This window comes from Crinia signifera, chromosome 6 (assembly GCF_055691185.1).
Source record: "Crinia signifera chromosome 6, ASM5569118v1, whole genome shotgun sequence".
In the NCBI taxonomy this organism is placed as follows: domain Eukaryota; kingdom Metazoa; phylum Chordata; class Amphibia; order Anura; family Myobatrachidae; genus Crinia; species Crinia signifera.
Genome location: NC_139222.1, coordinates 63,803,501 through 63,820,195, shown reverse-complemented (window position 1 = coordinate 63,820,195; position 16,695 = coordinate 63,803,501). Strand labels below are relative to the sequence as shown.

Sequence of the window (16,695 nt, the reverse complement as noted above, 5' to 3'; positions counted from 1 at the left end):
GACCTACAGGACATGATATTAGCAGGGGGTCTTAAATTAAACTACAAAAGAAGCTCAACACTGTTTAGCTGCCAAAAGCAGTTGGAATTGAGCCTAAACAGTGTGGTAAGTCTTTAGGTGATGGATATTGTGTCTGTTTTACCTCTTCCAAATGTCAGTGCTGGCAATAAAAAGAAAAAGTTTCCAATTTAAATAGCTAGAGAATAAAAACAATTTGCCAGTAATGTGAAAAAACCTACAGCACCTGGTGTTCCCATGTGGTCTCCTACCCAAGTACTAACCAGGCCCAAAACTGCTTAGCTTCCAAGATCAGACGAGATTGGGCCTATCCAATGAGGTATGGCTGTAGGTGAGATCCAGGCACTTTTTTGCCCTCTTCTACTTCTATCACCAGGTAAGCTAATAAAAAAGTTACCTAACTGTATTGGCTTACTGAAAAAAATCATGTGTTGGTAATGTAAAAAGACCTACAGGACATGATATTAGCAGGGGGTCTTAAATTAAACTACTAAAGAGCCTCAACACTGTTTAGCTGCCAAAAGCAGTTGGAATTGGGCCTAAACAATGTGGTAAGTCTTTAGGTGATGGATATTGTGTCTGTTTTACCTCTTCCAAATGTCAGTGTTGGCAATAAAAAGAAAAAGTTTCCAATTTAAATAGCTAGAGAATAAAAACAATTTGCCAGTAATGTGAAAAAACCTACAGCACCTGGTGTTCCCATGTGGTCTCCCACCCAAGTACTAACCAGGCCCAACACTGCTTAGCTTCCAAGATCAGACGAGATTGGGCCTATCCAATGTGGTATGGCTGTAGGTGAGATATAGGCACTTTTTTGCCCTCTTCTACTTCTATCACCAGGTAAGCTAATAAAAAAGTTTCCTAACTGTATTGGCTTACTGAAAAAAATCATGTGTTGATAATGTAAAAAGACCTACAGGACATGATATTAGCAGGGGGTCTTAAATTAAACTACAAAAGAGGCTCAACACTGTTTAGCTGCCAAAAGCAGTTGGAATTGAGCCTAAACAGTGTGGTAAGTCTTTAGGTGATGGCTATTGTGTCTGTTTGACCTCTTCCAAATGTCTGTGCTTGCAATAAAAAGAAAAAGTTTCCAATTTAAATAGCTAGAGAATAAAAACAATTTGCCAGTAATGTGAAAAAATCTACAGCACCTAGTGTTCCCATGTGGTCTCCCACCCAAGTACTAACCAGGCCCAACACTGCTTAGCTTCCAAGATCAGACGAGATTGGGCCTATCCAATGTGGTATGGCTGTAGGTGAGATATAGGCACTTTTTTGCCCTCTTCTACTTCTATCACCAGGTAAGCTAATAAAAAAGTTTCCTAACTGTATTGGCTTACTTAAAAAAAAATCATGTGTTGGTAATGTAAAAAGACCTACAGGACATGATATTAGCAGGGGGTCTTAAATTAAACTACAAAAGAGGCTCAACACTGTTTAGCTGCCAAAAGCAGTTGGAATTGAGCCTAAACAGTGTGGTAAGTCTTTAGGTGATGGATATTGTGTCTGTTTTACCTCTTCCAAATGTCAGTGCTGGCAATAAAAAGAAAAAGTTTCCAATTTAAATAGCTGGAGAATAAAAACAATTTGCCAGTAATGTGAAAAAACCTACAGCACCTGGTGTTCCCATGTGGTCTCCTACCCAAGTACTAACCAGGCCCAACACTGCTTAGCTTCCAAGATCAGACGAGATTGGGCCTATCCAATGAGGTATGGCTGTAGGTGAGATCCAGGCACTTTTTTGCCCTCTTCTACTTCTATCACCAGGTAAGCTAATAAAAAAGTTACCTAACTGTATTGGCTTACTGAAAAAAATCATGTGTTGGTAATGTAAAAAGACCTACAGGACATGATATTAGCAGGGGGTCTTAAATTAAACTACTAAAGAGGCTCAACACTGTTTAGCTGCCAAAAGCAGTTGGAATTGAGCCTAAACAGTGTGGTAGGTCTTTAGGTGATGGCTATTGTGTCTGTTTGACCTCTTCCAAATGTCTGTGCTGGCAATAAAAAGAAAAAGTTTCCAATTTAAATAGCTAGAGAATAAAAACAATTTGCCAGTAATGTGAAAAATCCTACAGCACCTGGTGTTCCCATGTGGTTTCCCACCCCAGTACTAACCAGGCCCAACACTGCTTAGCTTCCAAGATCAGACGAGATTGGGCCTATCCAATGTGGTATGGCTGTAGGTGAGTTAACTTCACTTTTTTGCCCTCTTCTACTTCTATCACCAGGTAAGCTAATACAAAAGTTTCCTAACTGTATTGGCTTACTGAAAAAAATCATGTGTTGGTAATGTAAAAAGACCTACAGGACATGATATTAGCAGGGGGTCTTAAATTAAACTACTAAAGAGCCTCAACACTGTTTAGCTGCCAAATGCAGTTGGAATTGGGCCTAAACAGTGTGGTAAGTCTTTAGGTGATGGCTATTGTGTCTGTTTTACCTCTTCCAAATGTTAGTGCTGGCAATAAAAAGAAAAAGTTTCCAATTTAAATAGCTAGAGAATAAAAACAATTTGCCAGTAATGTGAAAAAACCTACAGCACCTGGATTTCCCATGTGGTCTCCCACCCAAGTACTAACCAGGCCCAACACTGCTTAGCTTCCAAGATCAGACGTGATTGGGCCTATCCAATGTGGTTAGGCTGTAGGTGAGATACAGGCACTTTTTTGCCCTCTTCTACTTCTATCACCAGGTAAGCTAATAAAAAAGTTTCCTAACTGTATTGGCTTACTGAAAAAAATCATGTGTTGGTAATGTAAAAAGACCTACAGGACATGATATTAGCAGGGGGTCTTAAATTAAACTACTAAAGAGGCTCAACACTGTTTAGCTGCCAAAAGCAGTTGGAATTGTGCCTAAACAGTGTGGTAAGTCTTTTAGGTGATGGCTATTGTGTCTGTTTGACCTCTTCCAAATGTCTGTGCTGGCAATAAAAAGAAAAAGTTTCCAATTTAAATAGCTAGAGAATAAAAACAATTTGCCAGTAATGTGAAAAAACCTACAGCACCAGATGTTCCCATGTGGTCTCCCACCCAAGTACTAACCAGGCCCAACACTGCTTAGCTTATAAGTTCAGATGAGATTGGGCCTATCCAATGTGGTATGGCTGTAGGTGAGATACATGCACTTATTTGCCCTCTTCTACTTCTATCACCAGGTAAGCTAATAAAAAAGTTTCCTAACTGTATTGGCTTACTGAAAAAAATCATGTGTTGATAATGTAAAAAGACCTACAGGACATGATATTAGCAGGGGGTCTTAAATTAAACTACAAAAGAGGCTCAACACTGTTTAGCTGCCAAAAGCAGTTGGAATTGAGCCTAAACAGTGTGGTAAGTCTTTAGGTGATGGATATTGTGTCTGTTTGACCTCTTCCAAATGTCTGTGCTGGCAATAAAAAGAAAAAGTTTCCAATTTAAATAGCTAGAGAATAAAAACAATTTGCCAGTAATGTGAAAAAACCTACGGCACCTGGTGTTCCCATGTGGTCTCCCACCCAAGTACTAACCAGGCCCAACACTGCTTAGCTTCCAAGATCAGACAAGATTGGGCCTATCCAATGTGGTATGGCTGTAGGTGAGATACAGGCACTTTTTTGCCCTCTTCTACTTCTATCACCAGGTAAGCTAATAAAAAAGTTTCCTAACTGTATTGGCTTACTTAAAAAAATCATGTGTTGGTAATGTAAAAAGACCTACAGGACATGATATTAGCAGGGGGTCTTAAATTAAACTACTAAAGAGCCTCAACACTGTTTAGCTGCCAAAAGCAGTTGGAATTGGGCCTAAACAGTGTGGTAAGTCTTTAGGTGATGGATATTGTGTCTGTTTTACCTCTTCCAAATGTCAGTGCTGGCAATAAAAAGAAAACGTTTCCAATTTAAATAGCTAGAGAATAAAAACAATTTGCCAGTAATGTGAAAAAACCTACAGCACCTGGTGTTCCCATGTGGTCTCCCACCCAAGTACTAACCAGGCCCAACACTGCTTAGCTTCCAAGATCAAACGAGATTGGGCCTATCCAATGTGGTATGGCTGTAGGTGAGATAGAGGCACTTTTTTGCCCTCTTCTACTTCTATCACCAGGTAAGCTAATAAAAAAGTTTCCTAACTGTATTGGCTTACTGAAAAAAATCATGTGTTGGTAATGTAAAAAGACCTACAGGACATGATATTAGCAGGGGGTCTTAAATTAAACTACAAAAGAGGCTCAACACTGTTTAGCTGCCAAAAGCAGTTGGAATTGAGCCTAAACAGTGTGGTAAGTCTTTAGGTGATGGATATTGTGTCTGTTTGACCTCTTCCAAATGTCTGTGCTGGCAATAAAAAGAAAAAGTTTCCAATTTAAATAGCTAGAGAATAAAAACAATTTGCCAGTAATGTGAAAAAACCTACGGCACCTGGTGTTCCCATGTGGTCTCCCACCCAAGTACTAACCAGGCCCAACACTGCTTAGCTTCCAAGATCAGACGAGATTGGGCCTATCCAATGTGGTATGGCTGTAGGTGAGATACAGGCACTTTTTTGCCCTCTTCTACTTCTATCACCAGGTAAGCTAATAAAAAAGTTTCCTAACTGTATTGGCTTACTGAAAAAAATCATGTGTTGGTAATGTAAAAAGACCTACAGGACATGATATTAGCAGGGGGTCTTAAATTAAACTACTAAAGAGCCTCAACACTGTTTAGCTGCCAAAAGCAGTTGGAATTGGGCCTAAACAGTGTGGTAAGTCTTTAGGTGATGGATATTGTGTCTGTTTTACCTCTTCCAAATGTCAGTGCTGGCAATTGATAATACAGAAAATCAACTAATCAATAAATCTATGCTTTTATTATATTCTGTTTTCCTGACTGCCGCTATTATTGCTGCAGATGACTTTAGCTTGTTGCACACTGTACTATTCACTGCGTATGAGGCCTTCCCTTTGCGCTAAACAGTTATAATACTGTATGTTAGAAGCAGCAGCCATTTTGTTAGGCATGACTTGCATAATAATATTATTAAAATGGCTGATCATTCAGAACAGAGCTGTAAAAGTGATTTCTTATAGAATATTGTTTTTGGTTTTAGAAGCTTAAGAATGTGATGTTGACAGTATAATGTAGCAAGGACAGGAATCTAGTCTCCACAAACTGAATAAGATTGGAACAAGGCCACACATGCGTAGACCCACAAGGCCACTGAAGTTGGGTGTTGGGTTAATTATGACATCATGATTGAAAGCAGAGCTTTCCAATAAGACTCAATGCTTATGAGTAATTAATTAATTAATGTGATAAAGGTTTAAATATCAGAGTGATAGAAGGAGGGAGGAAGGCAGTTGAGGAAGAACCAGCAAGCACGGGGGGGCTGGAGGTAACTATGAAGGAGGTTTAATCATGGCTGATCACTGTCCTTGAAAGGTGTCCATTTTGATTTGATTTAGAATTACTGTTTAAGTATTAGCTAATCAATTTTATGTTTCTTGTGTTAGTCTGCATTTGCAAATACCTGTAATGAAGCTATTCTTTAAGTAAAGCATTGTCATACCTTTTCTAACAAGGTTGTGTGGGTGTGCAATCATTTCAGCGTTGCCGTTATATTTAAAGGTAATAAAGTAAATATATATACAGGTTTGGGTTATCAATCATATCTAATCTTATCAGATAAATATCTGGTTTATCACAATAAAAAGAAAACGTTTCCAATTTAAATAGCTAGAGAATAAAAACAATTTGCCAGTAATGTGAAAAAACCTACAGCACCTGGTGTTCCCATGTGGTCTCCCACCCAAGTACTAACCAGGCCCAACACTGCTTAGCTTCCAAGATCAGACAAGATTGGGCCTATCCAATGTGGTATGGCTGTAGGTGAGATACAGGCACTTTTTTGCCCTCTTCTACTTCTATCACCAGGTAAGCTAATAAAAAAGTTACCTAACTGTATTGGCTTACTGAAAAAAATCATGTGTTGGTAATGTAAAAAGACCTACAGGACATGATATTAGCAGGGGGTCTTAAATTAAACTACTAAAGAGCCTCAACACTGTTTAGCTGCCAAAAGCAGTTGGAATTGGGCCTAAACAATGTGGTACAGTAAGTCTTTAGGTGATGGATATTGTGTCTGTTTTACCTCTTCCAAATGTCAGTGTTGGCAATAAAAAGAAAAAGTTTCCAATTTAAATAGCTAGAGAATAAAAACAATTTGCCAGTAATGTGAAAAAACCTACAGCACCTGGTGTTCCCATGTGGTCTCCCACCCAAGTACTAACCAGGCCCAACACTGCTTAGCTTCCAAGATCAGACGAGATTGGGCCTATCCAATGTGGTATGGCTGTAGGTGAGATATAGGCACTTTTTTGCCCTCTTCTACTTCTATCACCAGGTAAGCTAATAAAAAAGTTTCCTAACTGTATTGGCTTACTGAAAAAAATCATGTGTTGATAATGTAAAAAGACCTACAGGACATGATATTAGCAGGGGGTCTTAAATTAAACTACAAAAGAGGCTCAACACTGTTTAGCTGCCAAAAGCAGTTGGAATTGAGCCTAAACAGTGTGGTAAGTCTTTAGGTGATGGATATTGTGTCTGTTTTACCTCTTCCAAATGTCAGTGCTGGCAATAAAAAGAAAAAGTTTCCAATTTAAATAGCTAGAGAATAAAAACAATTTGCCAGTAATGTGAAAAAACCTACAGCACCTGGTGTTCCCATGTGGTCTCCTACCCAAGTACTAACCAGGCCCAAAACTGCTTAGCTTCCAAGATCAGACGAGATTGGGCCTATCCAATGAGGTATGGCTGTAGGTGAGATACAGGCACTTTTTTGCCCTCTTCTACTTCTATCACCAGGTAAGCTAATAAAAAAGTTACCTAACTGTATTGGCTTACTGAAAAAAATCATGTGTTGGTAATGTAAAAAGACCTACAGGACATGATATTAGCAGGGGGTCTTAAATTAAACTACTAAAGAGCCTCAACACTGTTTAGCTGCCAAAAGCAGTTGGAATTGGGCCTAAACAATGTGGTAAGTCTTTAGGTGATGGATATTGTGTCTGTTTTACCTCTTCCAAATGTCAGTGTTGGCAATAAAAAGAAAAAGTTTCCAATTTAAATAGCTAGAGAATAAAAACAATTTGCCAGTAATGTGAAAAAACCTACAGCACCTGGTGTTCCCATGTGGTCTCCCACCCAAGTACTAACCAGGCCCAACACTGCTTAGCTTCCAAGATCAGACGAGATTGGGCCTATCCAATGTGGTATGGCTGTAGGTGAGATATAGGCACTTTTTTGCCCTCTTCTACTTCTATCACCAGGTAAGCTAATAAAAAAGTTTCCTAACTGTATTGGCTTACTGAAAAAAATCATGTGTTGATAATGTAAAAAGACCTACAGGACATGATATTAGCAGGGGGTCTTAAATTAAACTACAAAAGAGGCTCAACACTGTTTAGCTGCCAAAAGCAGTTGGAATTGAGCCTAAACAGTCTGGTAAGTCTTTAGGTGATGGCTATTGTGTCTGTTTGACCTCTTCCAAATGTCTGTGCTTGCAATAAAAAGAAAAAGTTTCCAATTTAAATAGCTAGAGAATAAAAACAATTTGCCAGTAATGTGAAAAAATCTACAGCACCTAGTGTTCCCATGTGGTCTCCCACCCAAGTACTAACCAGGCCCAACACTGCTTAGCTTCCAAGATCAGACGAGATTGGGCCTATCCAATGTGGTATGGCTGTAGGTGAGATATAGGCACTTTTTTGCCCTCTTCTACTTCTATCACCAGGTAAGCTAATAAAAAAGTTTCCTAACTGTATTGGCTTACTTAAAAAAAATCATGTGTTGGTAATGTAAAAAGACCTACAGGACATGATATTAGCAGGGGGGTCTTAAATTAAACTACAAAAGAGGCTCAACACTGTTTAGCTGCCAAAAGCAGTTGGAATTGAGCCTAAACAGTGTGGTAAGTCTTTAGGTGATGGATATTGTGTCTGTTTTACCTCTTCCAAATGTCAGTGCTGGCAATAAAAAGAAAAAGTTTCCAATTTAAATAGCTAGAGAATAAAAACAATTTGCCAGTAATGTGAAAAAACCTACAGCACCTGGTGTTCCCATGTGGTCTCCTACCCAAGTACTAACCAGGCCCAACACTGCTTAGCTTCCAAGATCAGACGAGATTGGGCCTATCCAATGAGGTATGGCTGTAGGTGAGATCCAGGCACTTTTTTGCCCTCTTCTACTTCTATCACCAGGTAAGCTAATAAAAAAGTTACCTAACTGTATTGGCTTACTGAAAAAAATCATGTGTTGGTAATGTAAAAAGACCTACAGGACATGATATTAGCAGGGGGTCTTAAATTAAACTACTAAAGAGGCTCAACACTGTTTAGCTGCCAAAAGCAGTTGGAATTGAGCCTAAACAGTGTGGTAGGTCTTTAGGTGATGGCTATTGTGTCTGTTTGACCTCTTCCAAATGTCTGTGCTGGCAATAAAAAGAAAAAGTTTCCAATTTAAATAGCTAGAGAATAAAAACAATTTGCCAGTAATGTGAAAAATCCTACAGCACCTGGTGTTCCCATGTGGTTTCCCACCCAAGTACTAACCAGGCCCAACACTGCTTAGCTTCCAAGATCAGACGAGATTGGGCCTATCCAATGTGGTATGGCTGTAGGTGAGTTAACTTCACTTTTTTGCCCTCTTCTACTTCTATCACCAGGTAAGCTAATACAAAAGTTTCCTAACTGTATTGGCTTACTGAAAAAAATCATGTGTTGGTAATGTAAAAAGACCTACAGGACATGATATTAGCAGTGGGTCTTAAATTAAACTACTAAAGAGCCTCAACACTGTTTAGCTGCCAAAAGCAGTTGGAATTGGGCCTAAACAGTGTGGTAAGTCTTTAGGTGATGGCTATTGTGTCTGTTTTACCTCTTCCAAATGTTAGTGCTGGCAATAAAAAGAAAAAGTTTCCAATTTAAATAGCTAGAGAATAAAAACAATTTGCCAGTAATGTGAAAAAACCTACAGCACCTGGATTTCCCATGTGGTCTCCCACCCAAGTACTAACCAGGCCCAACACTGCTTAGCTACCAAGATCAGACGTGATTGGGCCTATCCAATGTGGTTAGGCTGTAGGTGAGATACAGGCACTTTTTTGCCCTCTTCTACTTCTATCACCAGGTAAGCTAATAAAAAAGTTTCCTAACTGTATTGGCTTACTGAAAAAAATCATGTGTTGGTAATGTAAAAAGACCTACAGGACATGATATTAGCAGGGGGTCTTAAATTAAACTACTAAAGAGGCTCAACACTGTTTAGCTGCCAAAAGCAGTTGGAATTGTGCCTAAACAGTGTGGTAAGTCTTTTAGGTGATGGCTATTGTGTCTGTTTGACCTCTTCCAAATGTCTGTGCTGGCAATAAAAAGAAAAAGTTTCCAATTTAAATAGCTAGAGAATAAAAACAATTTGCCAGTAATGTGAAAAAACCTACAGCACCAGATGTTCCCATGTGGTCTCCCACCCAAGTACTAACCAGGCCCAACACTGCTTAGCTTATAAGTTCAGATGAGATTGGGCCTATCCAATGTGGTATGGCTGTAGGTGAGATACATGCACTTATTTGCCCTCTTCTACTTCTATCACCAGGTAAGCTAATAAAAAAGTTTCCTAACTGTATTGGCTTACTGAAAAAAATCATGTGTTGGTAATGTAAAAAGACCTACAGGACATGATATTAGCAGGGGGTCTTAAATTAAACTACAAAAGAGGCTCAACACTGTTTAGCTGCCAAAAGCAGTTGGAATTGAGCCTAAACAGTGTGGTAAGTCTTTAGGTGATGGATATTGTGTCTGTTTGACCTCTTCCAAATGTCTGTGCTGGCAATAAAAAGAAAAAGTTTCCAATTTAAATAGCTAGAGAATAAAAACAATTTGCCAGTAATGTGAAAAAACCTACGGCACCTGGTGTTCCCATGTGGTCTCCCACCCAAGTACTAACCAGGCCCAACACTGCTTAGCTTCCAAGATCAGACAAGATTGGGCCTATCCAATGTGGTATGGCTGTAGGTGAGATACAGGCACTTTTTTGCCCTCTTCTACTTCTATCACCAGGTAAGCTAATAAAAAAGTTTCCTAACTGTATTGGCTTACTTAAAAAAATCATGTGTTGGTAATGTAAAAAGACCTACAGGACATGATATTAGCAGGGGGTCTTAAATTAAACTACTAAAGAGCCTCAACACTGTTTAGCTGCCAAAAGCAGTTGGAATTGGGCCTAAACAGTGTGGTAAGTCTTTAGGTGATGGATATTGTGTCTGTTTTACCTCTTCCAAATGTCAGTGCTGGCAATAAAAAGAAAACGTTTCCAATTTAAATAGCTAGAGAATAAAAACAATTTGCCAGTAATGTGAAAAAAACCTACAGCACCTGGTGTTCCCATGTGGTCTCCCACCCAAGTACTAACCAGGCCCAACACTGCTTAGCTTCCAAGATCAGACGAGATTGGGCCTATCCAATGTGGTATGGCTGTAGGTGAGATAGAGGCACTTTTTTGCCCTCTTCTACTTCTATCACCAGGTAAGCTAATAAAAAAGTTTCCTAACTGTATTGGCTTACTGAAAAAAATCATGTGTTGGTAATGTAAAAAGACCTACAGGACATGATATTAGCAGGGGGTCTTAAATTAAACTACAAAAGAGGCTCAACACTGTTTAGCTGCCAAAAGCAGTTGGAATTGAGCCTAAACAGTGTGGTAAGTCTTTAGGTGATGGATATTGTGTCTGTTTGACCTCTTCCAAATGTCTGTGCTGGCAATAAAAAGAAAAAGTTTCCAATTTAAATAGCTAGAGAATAAAAACAATTTGCCAGTAATGTGAAAAAACCTACGGCACCTGGTGTTCCCATGTGGTCTCCCACCCAAGTACTAACCAGGCCCAACACTGCTTAGCTTCCAAGATCAGACGAGATTGGGCCTATCCAATGTGGTATGGCTGTAGGTGAGATACAGGCACTTTTTTGCCCTCTTCTACTTCTATCACCAGGTAAGCTAATAAAAAAGTTTCCTAACTGTATTGGCTTATTTAAAAAAAAATCATGTGTTGGTAATGTAAAAAGACCTACAGGACATGATATTAGCAGGGGGTCTTAAATTAAACTACTAAAGAGCCTCAACACTGTTTAGCTGCCAAAAGCAGTTGGAATTGGGCCTAAACAGTGTGGTAAGTCTTTAGGTGATGGATATTGTGTCTGTTTTACCTCTTCCAAATGTCAGTGCTGGCAATTGATAATACAGAAAATCAACTAATCAATAAATCTATGCTTTTATTATATTCTGTTTTCCTGACTGCCGCTATTATTGCTGCAGATGACTTTAGCTTGTTGCACACTGTACTATTCACTGCGTATGAGGCCTTCCCTTTGCGCTAAACAGTTATAATACTGTATGTTAGAAGCAGCAGCCATTTTGTTAGGCATGACTTGCATAATAATATTATTAAAATGGCTGATCATTCAGAACAGAGCTGTAAAAGTGATTTCTTATAGAATATTGTTTTTGGTTTTAGAAGCTTAAGAATGTGATGTTGACAGTATAATGTAGCAAGGACAGGAATCTAGTCTCCACAAACTGAATAAGATTGGAACAAGGCCACACATGCGTAGACCCACAAGGCCACTGAAGTTGGGTGTTGGGTTAATTATGACATCATGATTGAAAGCAGAGCTTTCCAATAAGACTCAATGCTTATGAGTAATTAATTAATTAATGTGATAAAGGTTTAACCCCTTCACGACATTTGACGTACATGTACGTCATGGTCGGGAAGTACTTCCCGACATTTGACGTACATGTACGTCATGGATTCTAACTGTCACTGCGTCTATAGACGCGGTGACAGTTAGGAGATGTCTGCTGTCCCTGACAGCAGACATCCCCCCTCGTCGCCCAGGGGGGGCAGGGGTGCCCCCCCCGGTCGGCGATCGCTGTGATTGGCTGTTCAAATCTGAACAGTCAATCACAGCGTTTCCTGTGTTACCGGCGGCTAAGCCGCTCGGTAACACAGAAAACGGTGGTGATCGGTGCAGCACCGATCACCACCGAGCGGCAGCTCCCCCCTCCCACCCGCCGGGCACTCACCCGGCAGCAGCAGCAGCTCCAGCGGCTCCACCGCTACGTCCGGAGCGCACGCTGCGCTCCCCTCCTCCCCCCTCCCCCCCGCAGCAGCAGCAGCAGCAGCAGCAGCATCATGCTGCTGCTGGAAAAGTTAAAAATAAATTAAAATTAAAAAATGTGCAAATGTGTGTATATATATATATATATATATATATACACACACATATATATATATATATATATGTGTGTGTATATATATGTATATATATGTATATATATATATATATATATATATATACACATATATATATATATATATATATATATATGTGTGTGTGTGTGTGTGTGTGTGTGCGTATACCGCACCGATCACCAACGATCGCCAGCCCCCCCCCCCCTCCCACCCGGCAGCCCCCCTCCCTCCCACCCACCCGGCTGCCGCAGCGCCAGCACCCCTCCCACCCCCCCGCCAGCCGCAGCGCCAGCCCCCCTCCCAAAGCTGGTGACCAAAATGGGGTCACTTGTGGGGGGGTTCCACTGTATTGGTGCTTCGGGGGTCTTGCTAATGCGACATAGCACCCGCCATTCATTCCACCACCAAAAATCACTCCTTCCCTTCTGAGTCCTGCCATGCACCCAACTGGTATTTTTTGGTCACATGTGAGGCATTGCCGTACCCGGGAGAAATTGGGGCACAGATTTTGGGGTGCTTTGTCTCCTTCATTCCTTGTGAAAATTAAAAATTTTGAGCCAGAACTGCATTTTTGTGTAAAAAATTAAATTTTTTTACACAAAAATGCAGATCTGGCTCAAAACTTTTCATTTTCACAAGGAATGAAGGAGACAAAGCACCCCAAAATCTGTGCCCCAATTTCTCCCGGGTACGGCAATGCCTCACATGTGACCAAAAAATACCAGTTGGGTGCATGGCACGACTCAGAAGGGAAGGAGTGATTTTTGGATTTTGCAGCACAGATTCTGGTTGAATGATCCCCGAAACACCCATACAGTGGAACCCCCCCACAAGTGACCCCATTTTGCAAACTACACCCCTCAGGGAATTCATCTAGGGGTATAGAGTACATTTCAAACCCCCCGGGGTTTCACCAATTTTGATACAACTGAGCTGTGAAAATGAAAAATTATTTTTTTTCATTTTCACTGCCCAGTTGTACCACAATTGGTGAAACCCCTGGGGGTTTGAAATGTACACTATACCCCTAGATGAATTCCCTGAGGGGTGTAGTTTGCAAAATGGGGTCACTTGTGGGGGGGTTCCTAACTTTTAGCATCTTATGGTGCCTAGAAACCTACATGGTGCCTAAAAAATAATCTCATAAAAAGGAGTCTCCAAAATCAAGTAGGTGCTCCTTCTATTATGAAGCCTGTGGTTTGGTCACCGTGCACACTAGGGCCACATATAGGATATTTATGAAAACCAAAGAATTGGGGGAATCAATTTTTAGTCACATTTCTCTAGTAAAATGTACTGTGTTCCTTAGAAAAATGTATTAAAATTGAAAATCCGAAAAAAAAATTAAATTTTGAAATTTCACCTACACTTTGTTTTAATTCCTGTGAAACACCTAAAGGGTTAACAAACTTCCAAAATGCTGTTTTGAATACTGTGAGGGGTGCAGTTTTTGAAATGGCATCATTTATGGGGGTGTCTCACATACAAGTCCCTCAAAGTCACATCAGAACTGAACTGGTCCCTAAAAAAATCAGTGTTTGAAATTTTCTTGAAAATTTGAGAATTTGCTAGTCATATTTGAAGCCTCCTAGTGTCCAAAAAAATTAAAAGGAAGTTGAAATAATGATTGCAACATAAAGTAGACATATGGTCTTTGTTAGTTATTAACTATTTTGAGTGGTATGATTATTTGTCTCACAAGCAGAAAATGTGACATTTTGCATATTGCTAAATTTTCCATTTTTTCACGATATTTTGGTATTTTTCACAAAAAAACACAGACTGTATCGACCCAAATTTACCACTAACTTGAAGTACAATGTGTCACGAGAAAACAATCTCAAAATCACTGGGATAAGTAAAAGCAAAAAAAAGTTATCCCCACTTAAGTGAGACATGTCAGATTTGAAAAAAAGGGCTCTGTCATGAAGGCACAAACTGGCTCTGTCATGAAGGGGTTAAATATCAGAGTGATAGAAGGAGGGAGGAAGGCAGTTGAGGAAGAACCAGCAAGCACGGGGGGGCTGGAGGTAACTATGAAGGAGGTTTAATCATGGCTGATCACTGTCCTTGAAAGGTGTCCATTTTGATTTGATTTAGAATTACTGTTTAAGTATTAGCTAATCAATTTTATGTTTCTTGTGTTAGTCTGCATTTGCAAATACCTGTAATGAAGCTATTCTTTAAGTAAAGCATTGTCATACCTTTTCTAACAAGGTTGTGTGGGTGTGCAATCATTTCAGCGTTGCCGTTATATTTAAAGGTAATAAAGTAAATATATATACAGGTTTGGGTTATCAATCATATCTAATCTTATCAGATAAATATCTGGTTTATCAGTTGGAGGCCCCAGCGAGATTCACTGATGTTGGTTTTCACATTTTATCAGTTGAGAAAATCAAAGTTTGGAAAAAAAAAAAAAAAAAATTTGCTATTTAAAAAAATAAATAAATAAAAAAAAAAAATGTGTAGAAAAAATTGTAAAGTCGGTGCATTTATTGTACCCTTATCTTTCTCAACATCTGTTAAAATTGTGCTAATCCAATATTACTTGAAGCAACTTCGATCTTTAATTATAAAACCAATAGATCGTAATTTAAGGCATGGAAAGACAACGCTGCATTTTGCAGACTGCTAGCTTGCTAAACCCCCCCCCCCCCGCATCGCCCATTTCTTTGTGTCAGAGAATAGATAAGGAGAGCAGCGAGAAACTTGGCAAGAAGTTGTAAACAACATTGCTTGGGTCAGGAAGAGTATTTCTTTAGTTTATTTGCAAAGCATGCAGACTATAGCAAGCATATTGGTATAAAGGTTATGCTGGCAATAAATTTTCTACTTAAAAAAAAAAAAAAAAATTCTTTAAATGACAGTATTTTTTTTTGTTTGTTTGTTTTTATTTTTTGACCGCGGTTGGATTGTTTGGTGTATATTGTCTGCTGAGGATATTGCTGAAGTAACTAATCTGTAGCGGTTGTTTTGATAATTAGAGTTTCTTTGTTTGTCCAATCTATAAATTTTAAAGAAGTTGCATATATTTGTTGTAGGTTTTCCCGTGCTTATAATTTGGTGATTAGAGATAGGTAGAGGAGATTGTGCATTTACATTTCTTTCTGGTTTGACTGGCCAGCAACATGTGGAAGAAATGGAATGCATGATTTATCCATAATCTGTATTGTTTGTAAACCCTCGGATTTTTTCTACTGTATATGGTTTATATAAGAAAATGTTAATAAATAATTAAGTATACGTTGCATTGTTAGAGCTAGCAAGCAGTCGGATTACAATAACAGTTTGAGCTAATTTCTTTATATCCATAGACAGAGGTCAGTTAAAATACAGAGTTTAAAGGAGTAGACGCTAATATTGTAAGCCAAGTAACAGTTCATTTTTACCACCAGAATAAATAAAGTTAATTGGAATATTGTTTATAACAAAGTAAGATCGAGTTTATCTCATTGTAAAGTTTTTTTGGTTTCTTGTCTTGCGGAGATGAAGTACGTAATGTAGGACTGATGTTTTTCTGCTATGGGTTTTTGATTTAATTTTTTTTGGTTTATTAAACAAAGCAGCTGTGAGTTGGAAACTCTAAAGTGATGGATTCAGTTGATGTAATGCGAGATAAGGAGTTGTCCATGTTAGGTGAAGAAACAGGAAATGATCATGTGAATTCAATGTTTTTTTCATTTAATGAGTAATACATTTTGGATAAGAAAAGTGATATATATATCGATGAGATATAAGTCCAATATAACATCTATTCTTAAAGGTTCATATTGATATATTAGACCATGTTTTCTGTTGGCAATTTCTGTTGCCTATTTGTTTGATCTGGATACATATATTGAATCAGATATACCTTGAGTAATGCGCAGATAAATCCTGGGTTTATTTTTATTCTTATGAATGGAAGGTAATCAGTGATAACTGACTCAAGGCTGTGGGGTTTTCTTTAAGCCAATTTTTGTTTTGTTTTTGATTTGTGTTAATTTAATTTTGTTTGTTTTGAAAGGGGGAGGGTACTAAATTGATAGAGTATCTTAAGGGGTTAATACTGTGGCCACAGTTAGCTAGATAACCAGGGGAGATAGTGATCTAATCGTGTAATGATCACTTAGACAATGTGCAGATATGGTAACAAAGAATGACATATTACATATCATTTTTTTCTGATTTGATGAGTTGATTTTTTTCCTGTGAACAGTGCTGACCGGTAGCGAGATTCACAGGGGGTATCTGCCACCTACGTACAAGGTAGAATATATGGGGAAAAATAATAAGAGAAGACAGGGTGGGGGTGGGACACGTGACTACTGATAACAGAGGACAGTAGATGAAACACCAGGCTGATAACAGAGATGGACAGTAGGTGGCCCACTATACTGATAACAGAGGACAGTATGTG

General features: G+C 39.0%; 17 non-coding genes and 5 pseudogenes across 17 annotated transcripts; all 22 read right to left on the bottom strand.

Annotated features, from left to right (window-relative positions):
• Nucleotides 1–232: 232 nt before the first annotated feature.
• LOC146010664 (5S ribosomal RNA) lies at nucleotides 233–351 on the bottom strand (annotated as a pseudogene).
• Nucleotides 352–696: 345 nt separating this feature from the next.
• Nucleotides 697–815, bottom strand: LOC146013898 (5S ribosomal RNA). The gene has a single exon (XR_014446862.1). It is a non-coding gene; the product is annotated as a 5S ribosomal RNA (ribosomal RNA).
• A 345-nt stretch (nucleotides 816–1,160) lies between these two features.
• LOC146016875 (5S ribosomal RNA) lies at nucleotides 1,161–1,279 on the bottom strand. The gene has a single exon (XR_014449756.1). It is a non-coding gene; the product is annotated as a 5S ribosomal RNA (ribosomal RNA).
• Nucleotides 1,280–1,626: 347 nt separating this feature from the next.
• On the bottom strand, nucleotides 1,627–1,745 carry LOC146016415 (5S ribosomal RNA). Its single transcript, XR_014449307.1, has one exon. It is a non-coding gene; the product is annotated as a 5S ribosomal RNA (ribosomal RNA).
• A 345-nt stretch (nucleotides 1,746–2,090) lies between these two features.
• On the bottom strand, nucleotides 2,091–2,209 carry LOC146016141 (5S ribosomal RNA). The gene has a single exon (XR_014449040.1). It is a non-coding gene; the product is annotated as a 5S ribosomal RNA (ribosomal RNA).
• A 345-nt stretch (nucleotides 2,210–2,554) lies between these two features.
• On the bottom strand, nucleotides 2,555–2,673 carry LOC146017266 (5S ribosomal RNA). Its single transcript, XR_014450141.1, has one exon. It is a non-coding gene; the product is annotated as a 5S ribosomal RNA (ribosomal RNA).
• Nucleotides 2,674–3,019: 346 nt separating this feature from the next.
• On the bottom strand, nucleotides 3,020–3,138 carry LOC146010358 (5S ribosomal RNA; annotated as a pseudogene).
• A 345-nt stretch (nucleotides 3,139–3,483) lies between these two features.
• Nucleotides 3,484–3,602, bottom strand: LOC146017425 (5S ribosomal RNA). Its single transcript, XR_014450297.1, has one exon. It is a non-coding gene; the product is annotated as a 5S ribosomal RNA (ribosomal RNA).
• A 345-nt stretch (nucleotides 3,603–3,947) lies between these two features.
• LOC146014124 (5S ribosomal RNA) lies at nucleotides 3,948–4,066 on the bottom strand. The gene has a single exon (XR_014447079.1). It is a non-coding gene; the product is annotated as a 5S ribosomal RNA (ribosomal RNA).
• A 345-nt stretch (nucleotides 4,067–4,411) lies between these two features.
• On the bottom strand, nucleotides 4,412–4,530 carry LOC146015468 (5S ribosomal RNA). The gene has a single exon (XR_014448389.1). It is a non-coding gene; the product is annotated as a 5S ribosomal RNA (ribosomal RNA).
• A 1,225-nt stretch (nucleotides 4,531–5,755) lies between these two features.
• LOC146015946 (5S ribosomal RNA) lies at nucleotides 5,756–5,874 on the bottom strand. Its single transcript, XR_014448853.1, has one exon. It is a non-coding gene; the product is annotated as a 5S ribosomal RNA (ribosomal RNA).
• Nucleotides 5,875–6,224: 350 nt separating this feature from the next.
• LOC146013897 (5S ribosomal RNA) lies at nucleotides 6,225–6,343 on the bottom strand. The gene has a single exon (XR_014446861.1). It is a non-coding gene; the product is annotated as a 5S ribosomal RNA (ribosomal RNA).
• Nucleotides 6,344–6,688: 345 nt separating this feature from the next.
• LOC146010663 (5S ribosomal RNA) lies at nucleotides 6,689–6,807 on the bottom strand (annotated as a pseudogene).
• A 345-nt stretch (nucleotides 6,808–7,152) lies between these two features.
• On the bottom strand, nucleotides 7,153–7,271 carry LOC146013896 (5S ribosomal RNA). Its single transcript, XR_014446860.1, has one exon. It is a non-coding gene; the product is annotated as a 5S ribosomal RNA (ribosomal RNA).
• Nucleotides 7,272–7,616: 345 nt separating this feature from the next.
• On the bottom strand, nucleotides 7,617–7,735 carry LOC146016874 (5S ribosomal RNA). The gene has a single exon (XR_014449755.1). It is a non-coding gene; the product is annotated as a 5S ribosomal RNA (ribosomal RNA).
• A 347-nt stretch (nucleotides 7,736–8,082) lies between these two features.
• Nucleotides 8,083–8,201, bottom strand: LOC146016414 (5S ribosomal RNA). The gene has a single exon (XR_014449306.1). It is a non-coding gene; the product is annotated as a 5S ribosomal RNA (ribosomal RNA).
• Nucleotides 8,202–8,546: 345 nt separating this feature from the next.
• Nucleotides 8,547–8,665, bottom strand: LOC146016329 (5S ribosomal RNA). The gene has a single exon (XR_014449225.1). It is a non-coding gene; the product is annotated as a 5S ribosomal RNA (ribosomal RNA).
• A 345-nt stretch (nucleotides 8,666–9,010) lies between these two features.
• On the bottom strand, nucleotides 9,011–9,129 carry LOC146010514 (5S ribosomal RNA; annotated as a pseudogene).
• A 346-nt stretch (nucleotides 9,130–9,475) lies between these two features.
• LOC146010357 (5S ribosomal RNA) lies at nucleotides 9,476–9,594 on the bottom strand (annotated as a pseudogene).
• Nucleotides 9,595–9,939: 345 nt separating this feature from the next.
• Nucleotides 9,940–10,058, bottom strand: LOC146017423 (5S ribosomal RNA). The gene has a single exon (XR_014450295.1). It is a non-coding gene; the product is annotated as a 5S ribosomal RNA (ribosomal RNA).
• Nucleotides 10,059–10,404: 346 nt separating this feature from the next.
• LOC146013894 (5S ribosomal RNA) lies at nucleotides 10,405–10,523 on the bottom strand. The gene has a single exon (XR_014446858.1). It is a non-coding gene; the product is annotated as a 5S ribosomal RNA (ribosomal RNA).
• Nucleotides 10,524–10,868: 345 nt separating this feature from the next.
• Nucleotides 10,869–10,987, bottom strand: LOC146015467 (5S ribosomal RNA). The gene has a single exon (XR_014448388.1). It is a non-coding gene; the product is annotated as a 5S ribosomal RNA (ribosomal RNA).
• Nucleotides 10,988–16,695: the final 5,708 nt, after the last annotated feature.